Source organism: Mirounga angustirostris, unplaced genomic scaffold, assembly GCF_029215605.1.
Source record: "Mirounga angustirostris isolate CCGP_5_RB_7025 unplaced genomic scaffold, mMirAng1.0.hap1 SCAF_4, whole genome shotgun sequence".
Taxonomy (NCBI): domain Eukaryota; kingdom Metazoa; phylum Chordata; class Mammalia; order Carnivora; family Phocidae; genus Mirounga; species Mirounga angustirostris.
The window spans coordinates 111,554,156-111,574,305 of NW_026991712.1; the positions used below are offsets into that span (position 1 = coordinate 111,554,156).

The window sequence follows — 20,150 nt, forward strand, 5'->3', positions numbered from 1 at the left end:
GCTGCAAAAGTGATCCCACTCAGGGGAGTAGCCAAGGGAGTTTTATCTCTGAGATCCAGATCCTGGCTGTATGAGAATGTTCAAACCAAATGAACTAGGTGCTTTATCTCCATCGAGTGCAAGACTCACCTCCTTATACTCCATGTGGATTCCAATTCCTTCTAGTCCTCCACTCATCTGGTGTCCATAGCACACTAACCCCCTCTCACTGCTCTCCCCAGTACTGACCGTTGGATGTCAAGTGGAAACTCCCATCACTAGACCCACCTCTCTGGGTTAGCAGACACTAGGACAAGATATGGGAACTCCAGATATCTAGGATAAGAGCTTAGGCAGTCTTCTCTCCATCGTAGGCTCTTCCTTAGTCCAGCCTGACCTGCCCAGGATTCCTGGGCTCTCTTCTCCTTGCCCTACAAGTCCCTGACCCATCCAGAAGTATACCTACCCTGGACTCTCAACTTTGCAACTTCTTTCATCTCTTGTCTTCTGGTTTCTCAGTTTCACTGAGCCCTACTAGGAACCAACAGGGCATGGTTGCCTATGATGCCATCAGTGGTGCTTCTGAGGTGAGCAGCCATTGCAGCTGCCCTCGGAATCTTAGCTTGAGAGGGCACAGATGACCCAGATCTGCCAACATCTCCCTTTGGATCTCAGGACAAAGAGCAGTGGCTCGTGGGAGGTTTGATTAGTATTGATCCCTTAGCATCACTTAGTGTGGGCCTTGCCTTCTACCCTCTCTAGCTAGGACAGCCTCTGTGGAAGGATGGAGTTTTCACCTTGAATTGCCAAAGGGCATTTCCAGGTAAGCTGGTTATAGGAGTAGGCATCTGATGTGCAAGAAATCTCATGTTCAGTGGGGGATCTGAAGTTGCATTGCTTTCTTTTATTGGGGCTTATGAACCTCCTTCACTCATAAAAGTTGGCCATGGTTATTCCTTTTGATTTCAAAAATCCTGAAGAAGGACTTAACTTGAATGTCTCTAGAAAGATTACCTCAGACAAAACTAATGAAAATGTGCCCATATGCTGTCTTGGCTTCTGAAAGAGAGGATTCTCTCCTCGATGTCTACTCCAAACCCTTACTGCTTTGCTTGAAGCCTTCATTCAATAGGATTTTAAATCCAGTGGCTAATGACCACATGAATTCATTGATTTGGTTCAATGATTCTAGAATGACTTTTCTCTTAACCTTTGTATTTTATATCTCATTGGAGAAAGAGATGTTTTGTTCACATGCTCATTTATTCCTTTATTTGCACAACAAACATTTGTTGGTTTTCTCCTATGCAACTAACATAGTGCCAGGTACCATGAATAACAGATCACCCCCCCCCCGGCCACCCGCCATCAAGAGGTTCACCTTCTATTGTTAGAGCCAGATAAAGGCACAGACACGATACATGACAGGTTACAGGTGCTGGAAGGAAGTAAGCAGTGGGTGCTATGGGAGAAGGCCCCAATTCAAAAGCATTACATTCTGGGTTAAGTGGTACTAAAATTGAGTTTTGACAAGTGAGCAGGAGTTGGCCCTGAAGATGAGGGTGGAGGAGGGCTTTAAGGCAAAGGAAAAGTTTGTGCAAAGACAGAAAGACACATGAGAGCATGGTAGGCTAAGGAGCTTTATGGCTTTAGCCCAGCTGGAGTACAGGATAGATTATGGGGAGTGGTAGAAAATCAAATGGGGGGAAAAAAAAAAGAAATTGAGGAAGTGTATTAGAAACCTGTCTCCAGAGAAAAAGACCAATAGGATAGAAACATATATCTGTATGTATATAGATGTATGTGTATATATGTAAATATCTCTCTGTGTATATATATATGTATATATCTATATCTATTTATCTATATGTAAAGAGATTTAGGATATGAAATTGGCTCATATGATTATGAGGCTGGCAAGTCCCAAGACCTGTTGAGTGAACTGGCATGACTCAGGAGAGCTAATGGTTTACTTTCAGTCCATGTTCAAAGGCCTGAGAACCAGGAGAACTAGTGATGTAGTCTATGTCCAAAGGCTGGCAGGCTCAAGACCCAGAAAGAGCTGATGTTTCAGTTCACGATTGAAGGCAGGAAAAAACCTGATGTCCTATTCTAAAAGCAGTCAGGCAGGAAAGAATTCCCTCTTACCTGGGGGAGGATCAGAACCCTTTTTGTTCTGTTCTGTTCAGGACTTCAACTGATTGAATGAGGCCCACCCACCCTAGGGAGGGTAATCTGTTTTACCAATTTAAATGTTAACCTTATTGAAAAACACCCTCACAGAAACACCCAGAATAATGTTTAACCAAGTATCTGGGCATTCTATGGCCCAGTCAGGTTGACACATAAAATTAATCATCACAGAAACATAGGCATGAACCAGTGAGAGACCATTTCAAAAGACTGTGAAGTAGTACAGTCAACTTTGGATTACCTTCTCAAAGAGAACCAGGTTTTCTTATTGGCCAGTTCAAGGGGTGGTAGATTGAGAAGATGTTCCTTACCCCTTTTTAAAATCTAAAGATTTTCGGGGCGCCTGGGTGGCTCAGTCGGTTAAGCGACTGCCTTCGGCTCAGGTCATGATCCTGGAGTCCCGGGATCGAGTCCCGCATCGGGCTTCCTGCTCGGCAGGGAGTCTGCTTCTCCCTCTGACCCTCCCCCCTCTCATGTGCTCTCTCTCTCATTAAAAAAAAATAAAATAAATAAATAAATAAATATTTAAAATCTAAAGATTTTCTTAAAATTACAATAATGGATATCATTTACTGTGCACCTACTATGTGCTGGCTGCTCAGCAAGCATCTCAATTCTCCTGCTAATCCTACTCCCCACTAAGTTTACTGTCAAGGGAGGGGATATTAGTGCCATCTACTTATGGGAAAACCAAGGCTCGAAGAACTGTATACTCAATGCTTACAGTACCTGAACACAGTAGGTATTCAATAAAGATTTGTTGTGTAACGTTAGCCTTCTTGTTAAAGACCATACCACTGACCCTAGAGCCAAAGGACTTGAGGAAAAACTAGTGAGCACAGGGAAGGAAGAAAATATATGTGACTTGGAGTTGGGGCAGGCGGACTTCTGACAATTTATCTGACTCTTCCATGAGGTAGACCAACATGACCAACCTTGAAAAAATTCCAATAATTCCAACAGAGTTTGTCAGCCTCTAGTACAGCTCCTTGAAAATGACCTTGAGCAATTAAACCACACATTCTAGCAGATAATAGCTCTAGTTCTAGTTGACTCAGAAATTCAACAGCCCCATTCCTGGCATGCTTTTGAGCATAATTTTCTCCCTGTTATTAACTCAGAATGCTTTTGTCATAGCTGGTAAGATAGGGACAATGTATGTTTTCAGAGCTGTGTGGTTGTCCTTTGGTTAACAGTGTTCATTCAGTTGGTAGGGGATGGAGGGGGAGGAGGAGGGTTGGTTATTGATTTCACAGATGTTACGTTGTTCAGCCTCAGTGAGATGTTTTTCAGGGGGCTAAGATTCTCCCTAGTAACTTATTAGCTATATTTGGAAGCATATTAAGCCTTGGAGGTCACATGATGCTGTTGATGTTCCTTAGCAGTGATTCACGGCATAGAAAGGAACCTTAAACACTTTCCCGAGGGTCTTCCCAACTTTCAACCCAAGGGCGACTTTGCACCAAGAGCATTGGACTTGAGCATTCCTGACTGCCTCTCTTCCCTTCCACTTTGTTCTACTCCCTTCCAAGGCTATGAGGAGTCTGTTTTTCATCATCAAAGAAAATAGATGGATTAATTTTAAAAGGAAATTTAGCTGTTTCATCTGAGCTTGCCAGAAACTTGATAAGGAGATATCAAAAAGGACAATTCAATTATTTTAGGCAATTGGTGAATATCAGAAAGGAGGAAAGGTGGGAGTAGTTTGAGAAAGAATATTCATCCAGGCAGAGGCCCGGGGAAATTCCCTATTGTCTAAAACCGACATGAGTCATGTTATACAAGAAAGGTCAATGGTTGCTCCAGGCAGGGACGGGTTGAGGGGTAGCCTTGTCCTTCAATCTAAAACTGGAAAGTGAAGCCAGAGCCTTTGTTTGAGGTCATATCTCTCTAGGATATCATGTCTGCCTCTTCTGACCACTGCTATCACTACCACATTCAACCGAATTACCATCACCTTTCCCCTGGGTTACTGCAAAAGCCTACTTCCTGATCTCCCTCCTTTCCACAAGTCTTGCTCTCCCCCTTCATGCACTCTCTTCCAGTCACACTGGTGCCATTGCTTTTTCTCTAACTCATTAGGCTCTCTGTGCCCCAGGGCATTTGTACTTGCTGTTTTCTCTGCCTGGAATGCTCTTTCCCCCAAATAATTGCATGGCATACCCCCTCATCTTTAGGATTCTGTTCAAATGCTTCTTTCTTAGGATGCCTTCCCTGGCTATGCTCTTTACAATTGCAACTCCTGCCTACCCTCCCTCCCTTAGTCCTCCCTTTCTTGATGTATTTTTCTCACTAGCATTTGTCATGACCTAACATACCATATATTTTATTTACTATGTTTTACCAATCCATAAGGCCAGGATTTTTTGGTCTGTTTTTTTCCACAGTTGTAGCCCCAGTGCTTAAAAGCTTACTTAGCACACCCTAATGCATATTACGTATTTGTTGAGTGAAGACATGAATGAATGAAGCATTAAATGAACGACTAAAATATGCCAAGCCTTGAGCTGCATGTGCAGGATGAAGAAGGCACACTGCCTGTCCTGAAGAAATTCATAATCCATTTTGAAAGCCAGTGCTAAGAGAACTGGTAGTCAGTTGTTTTTGCTGGGAGACACAAAGACTCACTCGAAAATGCCCTCAGAAACTGAAGTTGATTTTAAGGATACCTGTGGGTTAAACTTGGCCTAAGAACGAGCAAGCCACCAGGAGCTGAAGGCAGCACAGGGAACCTCCCCCTTTCCTTTTCTCCCACAGTCTCCCTCTATGGTAGTGTTTCTGGCCCATCTCCAAGGTTTGTTCTGCTCACCTGCCATGTTGCCCACCCCATTCCCAACTCTCTTGTCTAGATCCCAAAAGAGCTGCTCTGCCTGATGTTCATTATCCCCCCTGTAGGGCAGAGCCCCTCACATCTCATGGGTCACTAGGCCCACCCAAGGGTGAGCTGTCCTTCACTGGGTACCCACTCTTAGAACAGCCTAATTCTGGTTCCCTGAGAGGGACCCAGGGTCGGGTCACTCAGCCAAGAACAGGAAATGAATAGTACAAGACAGTTTGGAATTCACTGAATTTTTACATGGATTACTTATAATTACAGAAAAATGTAAAGTATAGATAAGAAAAATAGTCTAAAATCCTAGACACTATTAACATCTGGTATACCCTTTCCCTTGTGCATACGTATTCTTATCTTTCCTATAAAACACTATACCCACTATGCATATTATTTTATGTTGTTTTTATCACTTATCAGCCATAACTCATGAACATCATTCCATGTCTTATCTAGAGGTATATTGGTATTTAATTATTGAATTGTGTTTCATTTTGAGGGTGTATTATAATTTATTCAAACAATTTCCTATTCTTGGTTACTCAGACCATACCCAGTTTTTGATGTTATGAAAAATGCTGAAGGAATAGTTTTTTTTTTTTTGCTGGGGTTTTGTTTTGTTTTTTAGAGACAGAGAGAGAGCACAAGCACAGGGAGGGGGAGAGGGAGAGAGAATCCCAAGCAGGCTACATACCCAGCATGGAGCCCAACACGGGGCCTAATTCCATAACCCTGAGATCATGACCTGAGCCAAAATCAAGAGTCAGATGCTTAACCAACTGAGCCACCCAGGCGTCCCTGAAGGAATGGATTTTTTTTTATAGAAACCCGTGATAACTTTCCTAAAATGAATTCTTAGGAGCAGAATTTCTGGGTTAGAGGGCATAAATATTTAAAAAATAATAATACTTAACATTTATTGAGTAGTTGCTATATTCTGATTACACATACGAGTAACAACACACGTGAAGTAGACACCCTTATCCCATTTGGCAGATGAGGAAACATGCGTGGAGTCACGAAATAACTTGCCTAAGACCCCACAGAAGGTAAGTGGCAGAACCAGGATTTGAACACAGGAACTCTAGCTTGGAGCCCTTAACTTCTACATGGTTTTGCCTTCCTGAGAGAGTAGGAAGGAATGTTTGTAAAAGAATAGAACCTATTAGGGCCTTGAAGGAAGGACAGCCTACCACAAGCAGGACTTTAACCCAATAGGCCGGTGGATAGACCACTTGCTATTGGTGGACAGATTCATTTATTTGACAATGACATCATGACGGCCACCAGTGAACCACAGTCCCCCACTGGTGACTTTGAATGCAGCAAAGATGTTTCATTTTTGATCCTTTCAAGGTAGAATTTTCTTGCTGCCCTCTTGAGCCCAACTAAAGCTCCTTGGTTGAGAAAGTGTTGCCTTTACTCATGAAAGGATTGGTAATTTGGCTGGAGATATGACTCATTTGTCTTAGTAACCCACATTTCTGGAAAATTACTAGGCTGTACCTAACTATTATAAAAACTCACTCTTAAATTTTCAACATAAGGTATATAAGTTTTACCTCAGGTGATAGAAGGGACAAGAATCAGAAAAAAGGGGACTGTGAGTGGCTTTCAGAGAGCAGGCTGTGGGGGAGGCCAGGTGGCTTTCGGCTGGCTCTCTGGTGGCTGAGTCATACGTAGACAGGTGTGTGCTTGGGGCAGGATAACAAGTCTAGACTTTACGAAATAACAGTCCTCCAGTCATCAGTGGTGGAAAGACTAGGTGTGACCCAGAAAAGCAAACATTTGCTTTCACCTGTAGACAGTTTATGACGATGTGAAAACTTCACCTGAAAGCTTTTAGCTTCCTCATTGGTGCAGGGACCACATGTTGCCAATTAAGAATTGGTGCAAATGGTCTGACATATAGTTGTCTGAGTCAGAGTAGCTAGAAGACCATTTCTGGGGAAACTAGTACAGTTAGAGAGTACCCGAGTGTTTGACACTGAGAATTCTACCCCCTCCATCTTTTTAAATCCATATGAGATCTATACATTAAGATACTTATACAGTTAAAAGCATAAAATTATTTTACATTTGCAAGCATATGCGGAAAGGACATCCACCACCCAATTTCCTAGAACAGAGCTCTCCTTACCTGTGTAGAGAATGAGTACCAGACGGCAGCACCCCTGAGAAAATACTGTGCCCTGAGTTTATTGACTTGTCCATCACTTTCCATCCTACCTGGGTCTTCAAACCTGCGACACTTTCTCAGGCATGTGGCTTTCTTTGCAGTGGGCACTGTTAGGTGGCTTTCTGCCATGGACCTTGTGCCCACCGTCCTTCTCAACTAAACCACAATTCAATTCAGTATCCCCTCCTTGGTGAGGACCCTGTGCTTCTGGTGGGCTGGGACCACCCCCAGCTTCCAGAGGGGGGCTCTTGATGCAGTTAAGCCAATCCAAGTGACCCCAATCCTTTTGCTATTCCTAGATCAAAGCCTGAACATGTGATTAAATTCTGACCAATAAGAAATGAGACGATCCTGGGGGAGGGTTCAGAGAAAGATTAGTTCCCTCTTCAAGAGAGGCAAGGGGATATTTCTTTTATTTGACATTTTTGTGTTTTCACGTGGTACTTGCAGCCATGGCTGCCATTTTATAACCACAAGTTGATAATCTGAAGACAAGCCAGTAGATTTGCAGAAAAGTGGAGAGAAGCTGGGTTCTCGATGATGCCACTAATTTGGGAGCCATTCTATCACAGAGCTTTTTGTTTTGTAAAATAAGAAATGTTCCGAGTTGTATAAGGCTTTTTGAGCTGAGATTTTCAGTTCCTTGCAGTCCAAAGTATTCTAATACAATCCCCCAATGTTTTCATACCCAAAAAGTTTCTGACGAGCACTAGGTGATGTTGGAAACATCTAGCATCTCCTCTTCCAGGGAAAACATTCTAAAAGGCATCCTGGCAGGGCACCTGGCTGGCTCAGTTGGTAGAGCATGGGACTCTTGATTTTGGTGTTGTGAGTTCAAGCCCCACGTTGGGCATAGAGCTTACTTAAAAAAACAAAACAAAACACAAAAAAACTGGATTTAATTTAAAAAAAAACTTAAAAGTCATCCTGGCTAGGAGTACAAATTAGACCGAATTCCATCGCTCCCTTTTGGAGGTGAAAGAAGTGGAAGGTGATTGATACACACTCCCAAGTCACTAAAGTAGTTCTAAGAACTGTCACCAGTGACTACATAACCAGAAATCTTAAAAGCATAATTTGGAGCTCTAGACTTAAAATGTTGGTAGTAAGACCTTAAGAATGATAATTTTTGGCATAACAAATGTTTCCAGACACCAATCTATTCCACTCTGGGAGTGCCTGGAAATTGCCAATGAATTTCACAAGTTCATTGCAATAGCATGTAGTATTTCAGCTCAAGACAAGATTAGTAATAATAGATGTAAGTGAATAATCTGGCTGTAAAGCTCACAAAATCACAAAACCAGTTCCTTTTAAGGATAGGCAAGACTGTTTGGATTAAGACATGACCCAAGTTTTATCCAAAATGATCATGAAGTTTTGAAAGCAAAGAATTTTTCCATGACTTAGAATCAAATTTTTTGTTAACTTGCAAACTTCTTTATCTTCCTTATATTTAATTCATATAGAACCTAGATATCTGATACATTGTCATCCCCTGACTAGAAGATAAAGACATATTTCCTAATTTAATGTCCAATGAAATAACCCAGAAACAGCTTTCTTCTAAAAAGCTCCAGAAATCTACTATATTATACTCATGACCTAGAAGTAGTTTTACTTTAGAAGATAGCCAGGTCTGTGACTTTTGTAGGTCAGATGTCCAGGAAGTTCCCCGAATCCCTAAAATTAACCTCTCTTAGCCCATGTGACCTAGGACTTAAAAAGGGCAAATAGAATACAATAGCGTGGATGTTGCCAAAGCCAGCAGCAGGCAATGTCCTGGGACTTGTGTACTACTGCTAGGAAAACTTGGGTGCACATACCCCCTCTGGGCATTGAGGAGAACAGATTATAGTTTGGGGGAGATAGGGGCTCAGAATTGTTATGATTTGGACATTTTAAATAAAAGAATGTGATTTTGGGGGTCCCTGGGTGGCTCAGTCAGTTAAGTGTCAGACTTGATTTTGGCTCAGGTCATGATCTCAGAATCATGAGATCGAGCCCCGCATCAGACTCCACGTTCAGAGTCTGCCTGAGAGTCTCTCTCTTCCTCTCCCCTGCCCCTCCCCCCCACACACTCTATAAATAATAAAGAAAGAAATAAAGAAATAAAATCTTTAAAAAAATGAAAGAATGTGATTTTTATTTTTTAATCAAGGGGTGATGCACTGGATAGTCTCCATTTGTCCCTTCAGATGGATCTTCCTCTCGTCCCACCATGCTCTGTGCCCCAGGAGATGGAAGATTTGCATCAGCAGGCTCCTTTGTCCTCTGACCTCTGGTTGGATTTGCCAGAGAGGCTCTAACAAGAGACTGGAAGGCTGGAAGACAGTGAGGTCTCTTTTATTCTATTGTAGGAGACCAGAATATGCCACCCCAAAATACATCTCTGTGGCATCGGGATTTTTTTGAGTTGATTATTTTGAAAAACGACACAGGCGAAGCTCTGAAAACAGAGAGGTTACCCTTTTGGGTTTTTTTAGATTTATTTATTTATTTATTTATTCATGAGAGACAGAGAGAGAGAGGCAGAGGGAGAAGCAGGCTCCCAAGGAGCAGGGAGCCCGATGCGGGACTCGATCCCAGGACCCTGAGATCATGACCTGAGCCGAAGGCAGACGCTCAACCATCTGAGCCACCCAGGCGCCCAAGAGGTTACCCTTTTGTAAGGGAAATGTACATTAATAAGGAGATCTCCATTTCTAAGGATGTCTCCTTCTCAGTACCAGGAAGAGAAATGTGACTAAATCACTGGAGACTCATTAGGGGTGAAAGCACCAACTTAAATGTGCATGACAAACTACTTCTGTTTATTGTCCTTTTCCTGGCCACCCCATAACTGGCCTCCCCACACATTCTTCCTCTGGTTTAGCTGAAGAGGGCAATTTCTGAATTTAAGCCCAAATTTTAGCCACCTCTTTGAATTACTCATCCCTGAATTTCTCCCGTGTATGCATGAGACATACATGTTAAAAAAAAAAAAACACACACACAACTTTATTTTTTTCTTGTTGATCTGTCTTTCATTATAAAGATCTCAGCTGAGAATTTAGAAGGGTAGAAGGAAAATTCTTCTGCCTCCTCTACCCTGTCATCTATCTATCCATCCCGTTGGCTCTGTTTCTCTGGAGAGCCCTAATACTGGTGACCTCCCTCACCACTGAGGCCCTTGCTACAGGAGTGCGGTCAAGCCAAGGCAGGGCAGGCTGCCTCCCGGCGGCTGGACAGATTGCCATATAGTCAGGAGACCTCGTGGTGACAGGCAGGAGTCTCGGTGCGTAAAACCTTCCTGGTGAGTGCTCCCGGACAGAGTCTAGGCTTTCTCCGGGCACCTAGGAGGGCTTGATCACCACCCCCACCCCAGGGACTCTGCTCCCACCGGAGGGGAGTTACAAGGCTTAGATGTCACAGTGTGATATGTGCGCGCCCAAGTGAAAGGTTGGATGTTTATTTATGGAGTTCTAGAACTGACCAAACACCCGCCCCCCCCCCCCCAATCCCTTCATGCTCGCTTGGGTGTCTCCGAGAGGCTGAAATGGGTCCAGAGAGCAGGCACGGCACCTGTGCACCGCGTTGCTGCGCCAAGGGCCCGACAAAGTCGGAAGGGAAGCAGACGAGGGCTGCGCCCCTCGCAGGAGCCCACCGTCTCTGGAGGACGAGGCTCAGGCCCTCAGAAGGCCACAGCTGAAGAGCCCCTGGTTTCCATAGCTGATAGGGGTTGAATGTCATCGTACACAGAATTACTGCAAGTCACAACGTGGGGCTGCCATTGGCGACGGGCGGAGCCTTGCCGGAACCCCTTTCCTGTGCATGGGGCGGGGCCCAAGGGAGCAGCTGGGCAGAGGGGGTCGGAGGGGTGTCACAGAGCACCCTGCCAGCCAGCTGTGAAGGGGGCACACCCAGCTTGCAACCGAAGCTGAGGCAGAGGAAAGACTGTGGAAAGAATGAAAAGGGTGGCAGAAGAGAAAAAAGGGAATTTACAAAAAGAATGAAACGTCCTGCACTTGACTCTGGGCACGGCGCACGCATTTCTCACTGGCCCCTCACCGGGGCACCGGGAGGTGCGCGCTGTTAGTACTCCCGAGACAGGCAGGGCGTCCATGGGAAGCACGTGGCCAAGAGACCTGCCCACAGTCACCCCGCGAGGATTCGACTGCAGGGCCTGGGTGCCGGGGGGGAGCAAGGACGCGAGGTGGGGGGACAGAGGACATGTTGAAGGCCGGGAACCCAGGGTGACGAGCCCCTGCGTGCTGATTTCTGGGGTCCACGGCTGGGGACAGGAACAGGGGATGCAGGGGCAGCTCCTCTAGGGTTAGAGAGGGCAATTCTTTAGCATCTAGGGTGGGGGACTCCAAACAACCACCTCATGTTTTCTCTGGATTCTTCTGCCTGGATACATGTGCTCTGCAAGTTGCACTCTTTCTTACTGAGGTTTGTCTTCTGTTTATTTGCCTGTTCCCTTGCTGTGAGCTGTGAGGAAGGGCTAAGGCCTGTGGTTACTCTTCCTCTGAGTGAGACGAGGAACAGAAGCAACGGAGGCAAGGAGGGAGGGGGCTTGTAAGGCCTGCTGTTGTCCCAGGAGAGTCCTCAAAGCCTCATGGGAAATTGGCCCCCACGCACGGCTGCCCTTCCAGTAAGTGGAGCTTTTGCTATAAACAGCCGACCCAGAGGCCTTTCTGCAGGCCCCTTGCTGTGCAATTTCAGTGGGCTCACATGCTTCTGAGGCCTGTGCCTTTGCCAAACGGACACTGGATCCTGTGGCCAGAGGGGTAACTGGAGGTGCGTGGGCTAGGCAGATTCCATCTCGGACAAGAGCAGCAGTTGGAAGAGCCTGAAGATTTCAAAATCAGGCAAGGCAACATCTGCACCAGCATCCCCCCGTCCCTGGGCCGTAACAGCCCCACCAAACACCCAGAGCCCGAGTCTGAACCCAAGTGGAAAAAGAGTCTTATCTTTACCCACTGCCGGGAACAGCCGGCTTTCGGCCGCCTGTCTGGGTATTTTGCACTCTCTCAGGGAGCAAGGAGGCTGTGATGTTGGCGCTGCTGACCAACAGCCTCTCCCTGTCCCTCTCCTTTCCTGAGTGTGAAGCATCTGGACTTCCACCACGCTGTCTTCCACGAAGGCAGGCAGGAGACGAGGGTCAGCAAGGGCCTGGGAGGAAATGTGGTCAGCCTGGCCGGGAATCAGGTGGGCGAAAATGAAAATGGATTTTCCTCTATGACCCTCTTTAGTTTCTTCTCGTGGTATTCCTGAAACCAGGGTCAGGAGGTTGTCTAGTTCATCACCCAGGACCGACCCACTCCAGAAGACTGTAGGGACCAGTGGGGGAGGGACCGTGGGCTCTCTCATGGTGGCCCGCACAGGAGCTGAGTCATACTTTCCAACAACAATGAGGCAGGCCTCCTGTGGAGGTGGACCCTCCTGGGCAGGGTCCTTCTGCCTGCTCAAAGCTGGCTAAACACGGACTCCTGAACGTTCGCGTGTGTGGATATGCTTTCACGAGTTGCTGAGATACAATTCATATACCATGCAATTTACTCTTTACAGTGTACAAGCCATGACTTGTGGTATAGTCAACAGGGGTGCAATTGTCCCCGCGAATTCTGAACGTTTTCATCACCCCCAGAAGAAATCCCACACCCCTCAGCCATGACCCCCTCTAATATTCCCCATCTCCCTGCTCTAGGCAACCTTGAATCTGCTTTCTGTCTTTCAGACTTGCCGATTCTGAACATTTCCTCTAAATGGATTCATACATGTGTCTTTTGGGACTGTCTTCTTTCACTTGGTACACTTTTAAGGTTCATCCATGTTGTAGCATGTATCATTACTACATTCCTCCTTATGGTGAGTGATATTCCATTGTGTGGATGTAGCACATTCATTTAGCCACTCATCATGGACTTTGGGTTGTTTCCACTTTTAAGCTATTATGAAGAATCAGCTATGAACATTTACGTACAAGTTTTTGTGTGGACGTGTTTCTAGGTCTGCTGGGTATTAAACCTAGGAGTGGAATTGCTAGGTCATGTGGTAAGCTCTGTGTTTAACCTTTTGAGAAACTGCTGGAATGTTTTCCAGTGCACCATTTCACTGCACCATTTTGCATTTTTAGTGGGTTATATATTATCATATGTTATAAATGTGCTATAGCCAGCCTAGTGGGTGTGATTTTATATCTCACTATGGTCTTGATTTGCATTTCCTTGATGGCTTGAAACTTGTTCTTGATAGAATAAACAATAAACCTATTTTAGAACTTTAACCTTTCATCTTTCAACCCAGACTCCAGATCTTTGCTCATTTTGTCAGTTAAAGAGGAGTAGAAACTTTTCTCTGGGCCATGAGAGCATCTACTCACTGACCACCTTGAAAAAATGTGGGTTCGTTCCAGCATTTTCTGAGATTCCTTATCACTAATCCATCGTCAATGACGATTCTTTGAACTTCTCACATCTCTCTTTATAAAAGTAAACAGAAAAAATGAGGGAATAGTGTTCTGAATTTAAAAACACAAAAATACAATTGACTTCATGGCTCAGTCAGTTAAGCATCTGATTCTTGATTTTGGCTCAGGTCATGATCTCAGGGTCATGAGATTGAGCCCAGTGTCTGGCTCCATACTGAATGTGGAGCCTGCTTAAGATTCTCTCCCTCTCCCTCTGCCCTTTCCTTGTCCCCTTGCATGCATGCTCTCTCTCTCTCTCAAAAATAAAAAAATAAAAAAATAAAAAAAAAAAACACAAAAACACGAAAGAGACATAACCAAATCTAATGTGTACATTGTATTTGTATCATGATTTGAACAAACCAACAATAAAAAGACATTTTGGAGGCATTCTAAAAAAAAAACTGAGTATGCACAAAGTATATTTTGACACCATAGAATTGTTGCTGAATATGTCAGGCATGATGATGGTGCTGTGGTTAGATAAGAAAGTGTTTTTTATCTTTATGTTTTTTAGCAGTATCTACTAAAGTAAGTAGGGATAAAAATGACACAATATCTAAAATTTGCTTTTAAATATATCAGAAAGGAAGAAAAAGAAGTAGATGAAGCATGGATGGCAAATTTGGATGATGGGATATGGAGGCTCACTCTACTTTTCTCTCGACTTTTATATGTGCTTGAAATTTTTCATAACAATAATAAAAATTATGGAGAAACTCCAAGATTGTAATGTAAACTGTGAAGTGAAAAACTCCATAAAATACTTGGGTCCTGGTCTGTAGAACGCTGCCCATCTATGTTCAGTTGAAATCTTCTTAGGTCTAATACATGAAAAGTAACAATTGATTCAAACATATCTTATGTATTGTATTTTAACTTAAAACCAACTGTGTTAGTCAATGTTTTGATATCCCAAGCTAAGCCTTTTTTTTTTTTTGAGTAGGGGTCCTTCTGTTTTTGTTTTTAAATTTTATTTATTTATTTGACAGAGAGAGAGAGCACAAGCAGGGGGCAAGGCAGAGGCAGAGGGAGAAGCAGACTCCCCACTGAGCAGGGAGCCTGAGGAGGGGCTCGATCCTAGGACCTTGGGATCATAACCTGAGCTGAAGGCACACGCTTAACCCACTGAGCCACCCAGGCATCCCTAGTATGGGTCCTTTTGATTGGCATTTGTGTTGTTTCTTTTATATAGACTACAGTCAGAATGTGTCACCTACGATTTTTAATTATGGCCTCTTCAAAGTGGAACAAGAAGATATAGACAGTACACAGCAATCAGAGTATAGAATGTTTCTGTATTTTTCTTATTTGTTACTAAACACCAACATTTATTCCATACAGCAAAATCAACTGCAAATATTTTTAGGAATTTAGTTTTGTTTATTCCTTACTGAGCATTTACTTTTGTTTTTATATAACTAACAACTCTCTTCTGTGCACTCATACTTAATTGATTTATATAATATCCAAGTCAGTTACATCACCTCCACGACAAGGACTACTTTAAACAGGCTGGGGGACAAGCACGGCTGACTCTTGGTAAGCACAGAGCTCAGCTGGTGGGAGCAAATTGCATGGTGCAGCCTTCTAGTGTGGGGCATCCACCAGCATATCTTACAGGAAGATGGAAAGCATGATTAATATAGTAGGCTAAAAGGAAGTCAGTTTTAAAAAAAAAGCTTCTATTCTACTTGGAAAAACTGGAATTAACTGACGGAATTTTTCATTGAACATCATGTCCTTTGAGTGATGGAGAGCTGGCCAACAAGCATGCTGAGTCTGGTGAAGAGTTAGCAGGGTGTCGCAGACAGCACTTCGTTCCACATGCAGGAACATGGCCAGGACTGAAAGCAGCAAACAGGGCAAAGGGAGGTGGGAGATGAAGTAAGGAGGGTGAGTTTTCAACCCAGTGGTGTTGGCTACTGCGCTTTCCTCCCCAGAGGTTAAATTTGATCCACTGATTCCCACAGCAAACTTGTACTGAGAATGGGGGCTAGTGACCACATTTCAAGCTTTCTAGACTGAGTTGCAGCCACTTTAAATGTCAACTCATCTCCCTCAAGGTTGGGAGTGGCTGAGTATATGTTTCATGCTTGGCAGCCATGTCCTTATAGAACACAATGAGCTCTTTGTGGGGGCAGAGAGAGAATGATAATCAATCAAGGAACATCTGAGTTGGGAGGGGCCATAGTGGCCTCTACTGCAACTATCCCATTTTACAGATGAGGTGATTGAGGTCTAAGATAGATGCGGTGGCTTATCGCTGCTCTGACCACCAGGCTGACCATGTTCAGTGAACACAGATATGCTAAGTACATATTAATTTTAAACTTCTGCCCCAAATTCTCTGAAGCTCAGAGGGACACTGTATCACTGGATGATAATAAGAGGAGCAGAGTGATCACTGGAAGTGCTGACAAGGTGACTACAGAATATAAAAAAGACCCATTGCTGAGTGAGAAAGGATCTTCAGTGACCATGTAGCCCACAGCTTTTATTTTGTAGTTGAGGACAGCAAAGTTCTGAGCAGGTAGCAACAGAATTATCTTAAACGTGGGCTAGAAGAAGTAAATATTTTTTAAAATCATGGAAATTCATCAATTGAAATATGTAAGAGCTACTAAGAGCACCCCTGTTGCTTGGGTTAATTTTATCTCATGCATCTCTATCTCCAGTGCCTGCCACAGCACATAGTAGGTTCTCAATAAATATCCTTGAATTGCATCTACGAAGCTTATCATTCAAGTCAACACAGCTTGAGGCACAAAGATTAAAAAAATCATCTAAGATCACAGCTGGTTGAAAGGGTAGGAAAGGTTCCTGGAGGAGAGAGCCTTAGGGTGGGCCTTGAAAACGGATTGGGGGTGGGGTGGGTGGGAAGTAGAAAGAGTGTGTTCTCCGCAGAGGGAATGGCGCGTTATGGATGTAGAGGGCAGGGTGCCTAGAGTTTGGGGAACATCAGGACATCCAGTTGGCTACAGTGTAGTGCTGGGGCTGAGAAGTAGGAGTGGTGGGCTTGTCACTGAGGGCCCAGAACTCTCTGTCATTAATTCTTCATGGAGTCTGGAGAGGCTTAAGATTTTGAGGTCGGGAAGGACATATAAGACCCATCCTTAGGAATGAGACCTTGCAAGAAGCTGATACTCAGTTCAGACACAGGAATTTTCTACACTTCATCCAAATGCTTTGGCTCTATGGAAAGGTCAGAAAAACATTGGTGACTGTCTTTCTTGAGAAATATTTCAGATCACTGAAGTTGTTAGGGAGATAAGCATCCTTATGATGGTTCTCATGATCCAGGCCCATTCTGGCTCAGAAAGTATAAGGACACCCAAAGATCAAATTTGTTGGAGGAACGTGTTTGCTAAACATTCTCAGTTTTTCAGAAAAGTTCAGACTCAGTTCAAATTGGGGGCCGAGGTTTGAGCCAATCTTGAGTTTATCAGCACCCATGTGCCCCAAGACCTTAGAGAAAAGGTAGTTTGTATTAGTTCTGATGATGCCGATAGAGGAAACAATAATGATCATCTACTGAGTGTCTCCTATGAGGCACTCTATTAGGTACTCATAGTTTCAGAGGTAGACAGCATTAGAGGTATGGGATAGGTATCATTGTTGACAAGCTTTCCCAGCACCCTGGCATTGGTGGTCATATGACCAGGGACTGGCCAGTCACAATTGCCTATCCCCCCTAGACAAAACTGATTGGACCAAGGAGTGGGCCTAGGCACCTGCACCCATCAGTCCTTTCCTGAGACGGATGCCTTTGATGCTCGGAGTAAGGAGCACGTTCTGCTGGGTTAAGCTGGGGGTACGGTGGCCATTGTGACAATGGCCCTGCGGTGCAGCCTCTACCCCTCCCTGCCCAGTCCTGCTTCGTTTTCTCGCTCACAGATGTGGCGCCGGAGCACTCGCTCAAATACCTTCCTGCTTGCTAACCACTTTCTTGGAATGGTCTCCCAGCGAGCAGACCAGAGAGGAAGAGGAGGAGGAGGAGAGGGGTGGGGATGGAGTGGTGATATCTGATTTTACAGAGAATTTTCCTTCTACTGCATAATATAACTTAAATATAAATACAAGCATTCAGGAAGCACCATCCAAAATCTTTTTCCAAGGAAGGCTCAATCCAGCCACCTTTCCATCAGCTGCAGGGAACGCCAGCGTAGTGGAGAGGTAGTTTTGCCTACAGGCTGAGAGTGACCCAGATGGCCTCTCAAGGATGCTTCCAGCTTTGAGTTTCTATCAATTATGCCTCACATGTCTAAGAGCTGTCTCAAATAGATGATTTCAGAGAAATTTGCAGCTTGCTTGGGTTAGATTCAATGCCCTTTTTGCTGAGTGGACACGCATGATTTATGCCTCTGAATAAGCAGGGGTAATGCAGCCTTTGGCCAGCCTGGGAGCTCCGTCACCCTCACTGCTCCGTCACTGATCACTGTCCTCAGGTCTCTGGTGGGCAAAGCTAGAGCAGGCATTCCAAGAGCTAAGGCATCAATAATGCTCTCCAGAGCAGGACAGAGACCCTCTCCCAAAGCTGTGCGGCCAGGGGCTGAGGCTGCCTCGCACACCACGGGCTGAGGGGCCAAGGTGGGGTGGAAACTGCCTACCCTCTGCTTGCTGAGCGCTGGGACCTGGAGACGCTGTACCCCACCCGGGAGACAGGACGCCTTTGTCCGGTCTTCACATAGGCACCGCACTGATGGGTTTCTCCCTGCCAGGAGCACATCTTCCCTCCTTCCAATCCTTTTCCCACCTTAATTAAAAAGCAGCTCAGGACCCCAGCATGAAGGATTGCCAGGAACTGGGACACACCTGTACTGGGCAGGTTTATTCACAGTTCATGGGGCATAAAAACTTGATTCACTTTCACATTAAATAGGCTGATTGGATATGACAACTAAATCCCTCATTGTTATTTCAATGACAAAAATGATTTGGAGGACTAGGGGAAGAACTTACTTCATTACTTATTATTTAACTTTTCATGCAGAGAGTTCACAGAGTTTACTTGTGATCTTAGCTTATAATCAGACAAAAAGATTAGAGCTGGGCACGTATAGTTTACGGAAAAACTTAGAGTGAGACCAAAGATGGGCAAATATAACTTTCCTTTCCTTTTTTTTTTTTTTAAAGATTTTATTTATTTATTTGACAGAGAAAGAGAGAGAGAGGGAAAGCACAAGCAGGGGGAGCAGCAGAGGGAGAGGTAGAAGCAGACTCCCCACTGAGCAAGGAGCCCTATGTGGGACTTGATCCAGGACCCTGAGGTCATGACCTGAGCTGAAGGCAGATGCCTAACTGACTGAGCCACCCAGCTGCCCTCCTTTTCTATTTTTTTATGCCCAGGCCAAAATGCAGGTATTAGTCAACATCTTGAAAACTTTCCTGTGGAGGTAACTCTACCTTCCTGTACTATAAGTACCTGAAGATGAACATCAGGTCCTGCCAGAGGCATGTGGCAGCTCAGACCTCATGGCCAGAGCCTCTTGGTCACCCTGAAGGGGCAAAAAGACCTTAGTAAGGGGCAGGACAGACCATTTCTGGGAGGTGACAGACCCAGCAGTGAGACATGGGCTGGGGGTCCTGGTTGGTGAGAGCAATTAGCATATTTGTGCCCTAAATCCTGGTTCTGAGTAGGACAGGAAGAGCCTCTCTAGAGATACCAGAGTCAATGAGAAAAAGAACTGGCCTTGAGTTGTTCTCCAGACCCATTTGGCTTAATGTTAATACAAGAATGCATACAACTAAATCACAAATGAACAGGCTAGCCTGAATGACAGGCTCAGTGGCTATCACTTGCTTGGTGTAATTCGAGCAACTCTTCTTTTGAGTTTAACTTGGTTTTTACTGAAGAACTTCTTTCTGACAGGAAAGGAAAGTAGTAACTCACTAATACTTGAGCAAGAGCGAGTTTGTCATGTGGAACCAACAGAACAAGAAGAGAGGTCTGAGAGCTGTAGGGAGGTTGGAATGAAGGTAGGTGGGAACTTGGAAGCAAAGGGAGAAGAGGGCCAGAAGGCAAGTTTATTCTCATCCTGCAAGCTCACCTTTTCCATGAGCTTGGTCGGGGTTAAAAGGAAGGGCCATACCCAGTCCTAGCCTCTGTTTTGGAGCAGTGTGTTGGGACACGTGCATTTCCCTATGTTCCGCACAACAGGGGTGCCTCAGACTTCCAGACGTAAACAACAAATCCCACAGCCTGATGCTCCTGACTCAGGTCTGGGCCACCGGCCCCCACAAGGATCAGAGAAGAGCTAGTTTTACTAAAAACTGAGCCTCCCTGTGCAAATCTGTTTTGAATTCCAAAGCTAGCATGAAGCATCTAAGAAAATAAATACAGGTGGAAGTAACTGTTATTAGGAATATAGCTGCTCTATTTGTTCTGTGGGGTTAGGTACCTAGAGAAAGTCCTCCTCCTGCAAACAGAAGAGCATGTAGGATTTGGAGAAAAAAGCAACAAAACAGCCAGAGAGGGTGCAGCTCTGGATTATCTGCATTCCTTGTATTCC

At 44.6% G+C, this 20,150-nt stretch overlaps 1 long non-coding RNA gene across 3 annotated transcripts in view; it reads right to left on the reverse strand.

Moving 5' to 3' along the window:
• The window catches only part of LOC123859367 (uncharacterized), a 107,456-nt gene that overhangs the window by 55,867 nt on the left and 31,439 nt on the right, over nt 1-20,150 (reverse strand). The gene's annotated exons all lie outside the window — the stretch shown is intronic.